Genomic DNA, 7,115 nt, shown 5'->3' on the forward strand with positions numbered 1-7,115 from the left:
AAATTACCCTGCTTTTTAATTGTTGTCTTCAACCTGAAAATGCCCAAGTCTGAATCAATCCACCTTTTAGTTTTCTTTCCTTCAAACCAAAGAACTACTGAAACAGGATTTTTTTTTTGATGTGATGTTGTGTTTTATCTGAGATCGTGGTCTTGCAGCACTGAAAAATGGAGACACGGAGGACCAGAGAGGTAAAGTTGGAGAAAAGGACAATTTATTAGAAGAAAAAATACATTTCAAAGAAGCAGAAGCAGTCCCGTTCAGTAGAGAATGGCTCAAGGGCCATTATTAAAAGAGAAAGTACACTCCAAAGAGTTTGGAGCAGGCTGAGCAAAGGAGGAAGCTCAAAAGGCCTTGACTGGCCAGGACTTGGAGTTTTTATCTCTTCTTCCTCTAGAATGGGCTGTTCTTCCCTGGGAGTGGGACCACTTGATTGACACCTATGATTGACAAGAGATTATTACCTCATCTCTTTAGACTGCTCATGTTCCTTCCCAGAATTCAGTCTGTTATAATGATATTAATGAACTTCCGGGCATATGTATATTATAATGATGGTATGAGGCCCAGGTTAAATGAGGGTCGTTGTGGCCTTTATTGCGCAGGTGTGGGTGACTGGTTTAATCCAGTCAGGTATTTTATACCCATTTGTTTCCCCATAGGGGTATATAATTACAATGAAAAGGGAAAGTTTTTGGTGGAGAGAGGAGGTCTTTTGGACTGTCACATTCTGTGGGATGTGCAGGAATGCAGAGACCCAATACCTGTCTCTAACTGCCTGCTTTGATTTTCCCTTGAGAGATGTGATCCCCAGAAAATCTCTATGGGAAGTTGAGGGACAGCAGGTCTTTTCTTCTGTATCTACTTCCTGCTGGCAGGGGTGTAGAGCTGTCCCTGTCTATTTGGGGGATTCATGGAACTCTCACCTTAGCTGATCTCAGATGAGAAGAAGGGGGGTCTCCAGATCTGCCTAGAAGACCATGTTGGCTTTTTTGGTAGGGACTGGCAGTCTTGCTGGGCACCATCTGTATCCCCAAAGCCCCTAAATTAGGAAAGATAGATTTTAATTAATAAATTTCTTAACAAGCAGAGCTCAAAGTTATTGATGGAGGATGGCTATGGGTTTGGAAAGAACATTAACCTTTAATGTTTACAATCAACAGGTATACTGGCCTGGGAAAATGTTAAAACCTATTTAGTCTCTGGAATGGGATTATCCAAGAGTTAGGTCCAGAATGGCTTGGGGAATNCCATGTCTTATTCACCTTTATATGGAAGTTAATTCAGTAATTCAGAGAATCCCCAGGCATAGAGTCAGACTCTATAACTGACACACACAGATGCAACTACCTCTGTTTCTTTTCAGGGTATGTTCCTAACAGTTCAGAATTCAAGCTCACTTCAGGTTTAACTTGTGTCCCTGTAGGATAGGAATATGCCTCTGTTTAAACAGTAGTAGATTCGGCATAAACAATGATAGCATGGTGATTGTAATGACAACAAAGCAGAACTTGCGTTTCTTTAATTCTGTCATTCTATGTGACTCCTTAGAGTTTTTGTTTGTATTCAGAACTTAAAATAGTGAAATTCAAGAAGTTTGAACTGTGGGCATAAAATTTTTGTTTGGTAAGTGCAAAGTGTTGTTCATACAGGAAATAGTTTACTGATCTTGAATAATATTTTAAAATTAAAATTTACTCTCTTCTGTAATTGTTGATTATTTGTTTTAAAACTCAAGAATAAATTTTAAAAATGAAACATTACATCAGTGGTATGAATTAGTAATTATCTGGATTTTATTTTTTATAAACATTTTAGTTTTATTAAAATTGACTCATTCTGATCATTTTTCACTGAAGTGAGTCTATACTGAAAGTTGAATCACTGACTACATTCCTTTACTATCATTATTATGTGTTTCTCTTCATGATAAATACAGACAATAATTTTGTTATATATGGGAGGGAAGTGGTAAAAAATGGTTCTATCCAGGGTTCAGTTATAATTTTAACTCATAAACTACATTATGGCGTGTTTGTTTATTTGTTTAAATTCACTTTCCTTTTCCCTCTCTAGCTAGGAACTAAACATACTGACTTTGAGTTTTAACATAGCAAAGGGTTTTAAAGTTTAATAATGTGAGATTTCATGGGACTGTGGGTTTTTAAACCATCTGCAAATCACCTTTATGTTCAGGCTTCTAAAATCCTGGTGGAAACTACATGCCAACTGGAACACATTACAATCAAGGTCAAGGGTGAAAAGTTGCCTTGCTGGTAAAACAGTGTTTAGCAACTTTACCAGCTCTCAGCCTGCTCATGCAGGGAGGGATCAAACACAGGAGTAGAGACATAAGAGATGAAACCAACCACAAGGGATTCAGTATTTAAGCAACAAGCTAAGATGAGGAGGTCATAGCATGCCCTCTCTCCCATAATCACATATGTCAATAGCCAAAAAGGGGAGATTTTGAGATCTTTCTTTCTTCCTAGAAAGAGCTACAGCCATCATTTGTTCATTCATTCATTCATTCCTGATTGAACACCAATTTTGCTGTCTAGTGAGAGAGACATCAGGAAAGTAAGGACACACACACATAGTCACCAGTTGAAAAGAGTGCCATGAGGGAAGGCCACAGTACTTTCAGAGTATGTAGCAGATCAAGTGATGGAAGACTGAGGGATTGTTTACCTGAGGAGAAGTGGCTCTTTGAGCACTGAAGTGTGCATTGGTGTTAACTAGGAGAAGAGTGTGGGTGGAGGGAGGGAGACATAGGAAGAGGCTGATGGTGGAGAAGATGTGGTGCCTCTTTGAAGACTAGAAGGAAGAGCTATGAGGGGAAGGGCACTGACTTCAGGGGTGAAGGAACAAAATGAAGCTGGAGAGAGAGGTAGGGTGAGTCATCAGTGTTTTGACAGTCATGTCAAAGATGTTAGTCTTTGTCCTAAAAGCAGTGAAAAGCTACTGAAGACTTAGAAGGAAAGCAATATATTCACACTAGCATTTTGACATGTGCACTGTGGGTGAAGTGTGGAGACAGCATATGAGTGGGAGGAGTGATGGGGCAGAGGCCCACAACACTAGTCCAGGGAGAAGGGCCAGGGAGTGGTCTTGGGCATAGAAGCTTTCAGGATTAAGGTAAGAAGTTGGCCTCCTCCTTTAGCCTCTTGCACACTAGTTACAAACATGAGAGGTTAAATATGAGATTGATTTATAGAACAGTCAGCTTCTTGTAAAATATCTTCTTCATTTTAATGCATAAACATTTCTCTAGTACCCACTATGGTAAGTACTACTAAAGATTAATGAGAAGAAGAGGAGAGAAGGGAAGGGAAGAAAAGAGAGAGAAGAGAAGAGAAGAGAAGAGAAGAGAAGAGAAGAGAAGAGAAGAGAAGAGAAGAGAAGAGAAGAGAAGAGAAGAGAAGAGAAGAGATCTGGATTATAAAACTTCAGATCAGTGAGCAACATACAACATAGTCACAGATCTCTATGAAGTGGTAAATGTCATCTGAGACAGTTAACAGAGTCTCTGTCAGGGCTTTTTTTTCATATTCAGCAGTATATCTGACCCAAGGGATACAATTTAGTCAAGGTTTCGATGGCGGATGCCCCAGCAGGTTGCTGTGAGTCACAGACTTCAAAGTCTAGGATGATGCTTGTCAGGCTGAAGAATGTTTGTGGAAAGTGACTTGGGTGGTTTTTCTGTTCTGCCTAGTCAGTGGCATCTTTGCAGAGGCCAGAATACAGGACTGCCTGTGGGCCACTCAGAACACAGGCCTGCCCTCTCCTGCTCTCCCAGGCCTACTTTCCCCACTCCTCCTCTTTCTGGAGTCAAAGTACAAGCTGGCAGGTCATTTCAGAATGAGGATACTGAAAACACACAGAAAATGTAGATCACCTTTAGGAACAGGCACGTTTGCCCCCACCAAGAGAATGATTAAATACAGAGGGTGCCAAAAAAATGTATGCACATTTGAAGAAAGAAAAATTGTAATACTCAAAATATACCTATAACAAAAGATGAAGACAAGTCACACTTGACTCCTGCAATTACGAGAGGTGCTCAGTGGTTCCCATCAGCCTCCAGACACTTCTGATTACGACAAACTACTTCTTGAGCAACATTGACCAAAGTGTTCTTTTGGCACCCTCTGTGTTTGTAGATTTTCAGCAAAAAATACCTACCATGGTATAACTGTGCCAGGTCCTACTGAAGATTCATTTATAAAAGTGGAACAAAGGGGGTAGGAGGAGCAGGAAGGAAAGAAGTCTAAAAGAAAAGAAACAAAACAAAAGGAAAAAAAATGTACCCAACACCACATGACGAATGTAAGTTGTTTCAAGGCCTTTAATCCAGTTATGGAGAAAGTCTGAACCACTCCCCCCCGGGCACAGTGACATGTGTTCTCAAGTCACCTAATGAATCATTCAGTGTGTACCAAGTGTTAGCACACTGACACCATCTCCCATTGTACTTACCTGTGATGTGGTCAAATAGAAAGGACTGTGCCCAGACTACACCAGGAGCACTGCACATAATCACAACCAGCCACTTCCTTCATAGTGGCATTTCCTCCCCGTCCTGCTGGCAGCTAGAAGCTTCCCCAAATCAGACAAGCTTGCAAATTCTTTTACAGCTCCTTTTCTAAAAATCTCTTCAGACACAACGTACATCAACAAAAATAAAATACTTTGCCATCTCTTTTTGACTCCCTTTTATTTGTTTTCACTTAGAATGCTGTTTTCCAATAGTCCTGAAGGAAGGCCCAATTCAGTAACCCAAAATAGGTGACATGGAGGGAATTTTCTTGATCAAAGCTGTGGATACCTTTTGGGATGAAATCCGGCGCTTCCAGAGTAGGCCTGATGAGCTCACTGTCACACATCTTAAAGCACGTGTGTAAACTTGCTCAGGAAGACAAAGAGGCAGGTTGTGGGAAGCCGAAGAGCACAACTAAGATCTCACATGGGCCCCGTTCCACCCAGAGTCAGTGCTCATGTACACGTCACCTCCACTGTCCTGGCTATTTCCCAGGCAGAGGGAACAGCAGCTTGAATAGTCCTTAGCAAAATTCTTCAAAACACCCGAACACTGACACACACGTGCACATACTAGTACACTCATGCACACATGTACACACTCACAAACACACACAGTCAGGCAACATTGTCTTTCCCTGCCCAGGAGTGAGATGAGTATATCCAGAAGTAAATTTTCCTAAATGTGCTCCCTCCAGGGAATCTGAGGGATCCACTCTCTTTCCTTATGATCTAATTTATTTTAGGTTTCCCCTCATCTCTCACTTCTCCTTCTGTTAGCTCTTGATTATGGGAGAAGCAGAAAAGAGATCAATAAGATTCCTAAACAGTTGGCAATGTATATAAACTGATAAATGCCTCCTGCCTCATGCCCTGGGCCAACACTCTAAACTCTCTGGCTTTAATTTCCTTACATATAAAGTGAAGAATTAAAAGAGAATGTTCTAAGATATTTGTATTCTTTAATAAAAATTTACAGTGAATTTTACAGTGTGTTCAGAACTGCATTATAACCAGGGGCCTGAAGATGTGTAAGAAAATGCCCTAACTCCTAAATATGAGGGAGGCTGCAATGTGGGTCATTGGAAAGAGAAAGTCCTTCAGCCTCACACTCTGCCACTTATGAACTGTTGGACCTTAGACAAGTTAATTAACCTCTCTGGGCCTCCATTTCCTCATCAGAGAAATGAGAGTAATGTCCACCTGACAGTTTTGTGGAGGTTTGAATGAAAGAGCAAATGCAAAGCAGCCATCTGATGTGTCGCATGGACTAGCCATGTGGTGCTGTCCCCCACCTCTGACCCCTACTTGCCTCAAAAGCCTAGAATAGAGGTTTATTTAGGGCACCATGGGGCACAGAGTAAAGAGAACTTGTGTTGCCACGCAGCTGTCCAGCCATCTGTCCCTCGCTCTTACCCCTAAACTGACTCTTTTGAGGACATTGCTCATACACCATGCATCTCCCCGTTTGGCCCCCAAAAGATGGCTGGTTAGCCAATGACAGGTAAGATTCCTCGAGGAAGGAACAGCCTAAGACAGGCACAGTCGCATGGGGGCCATCAGGAGAAATCTCGGGGCTGATGGAGGTGGGCATAGGTCCTCAACTGCCCCCCAAAGAGACTGGAGGTCTTCTACCTCTGTAGCTACATTCCTTCCCGCAACCTGCTTCGGAAGTGTCCTGATGATGTGATAGTATCTGTCCTCAACATAATAATCCTATCTCCCTGGGGTCGTATGCATATGGGTGTGTGAAGACAGAGCATTTGTCTGGTCATGCAGATGACGAACTTTTGGTAATAGCAGCTTGCAGGCATGGGTAATCTGTTATGAGCAAGTTCTCTGAAATGAGACTCACAGACTGTGGAGAGAACAATGCTACCGTATTTGCCGGCGTATAAGACGACTGGGCGTATAAGACGACCCCCTAACATTTCCACTCAAAATACAGAGTTTGTTATATACTCGCNTGTGCAATTTACTGTATGTTAATTATGCCTTGATTAAAAAAAGAACTCTTTCTGGTATTAGTCATCAAATCTTACAGTCGAACCTCACATTTATAGAAAAGAACAGAGCCCTGACAATTCAGAAACTCTCTAATTCAGCCTTAGAAGTTTGGATGGCATCCCAAGCTGAACTGTGTCAGCTAGTATCATCAACACGTGCCTCTAACATATGACACATTAACAGAAAATCAGTTCTGCTCAGTCTGGGGAAGGTATTCCTCCAAATATCCATGGATGACTGAGCTCAGAACACAGAATCACTAATTCCAGGTGAAGAGATGGAGAAGGAAAGGTGGTTCCTGGAGACTTGCTCCAGATATTCCTTCAGTGACACATCTCAATTCCCCATCTTTGTAGGTACACACAGGACCAGGAAATGACCTCCAGAATTGGGGCAGTCCCCTTGGCTGAGCCACCTTCCCACTGTTGTTCCTTCTGGCAGCACTAAGGTGGAGCCATGCCAGAGTTTTGCAGTCAGGAAGTCCTCTTCTGACACGATGTTAGGATTTTGTTCCAGTTTCAATCAGGGTGTACAGAGCCATGCAAATGACCTCGCTTTGTTTGCCTGGA

The sequence above is a fragment of the Hipposideros armiger genome, unplaced genomic scaffold (genome assembly GCF_001890085.2).
Source record: "Hipposideros armiger isolate ML-2016 unplaced genomic scaffold, ASM189008v1 scaffold_727, whole genome shotgun sequence".
Classification (NCBI taxonomy): domain Eukaryota; kingdom Metazoa; phylum Chordata; class Mammalia; order Chiroptera; family Hipposideridae; genus Hipposideros; species Hipposideros armiger.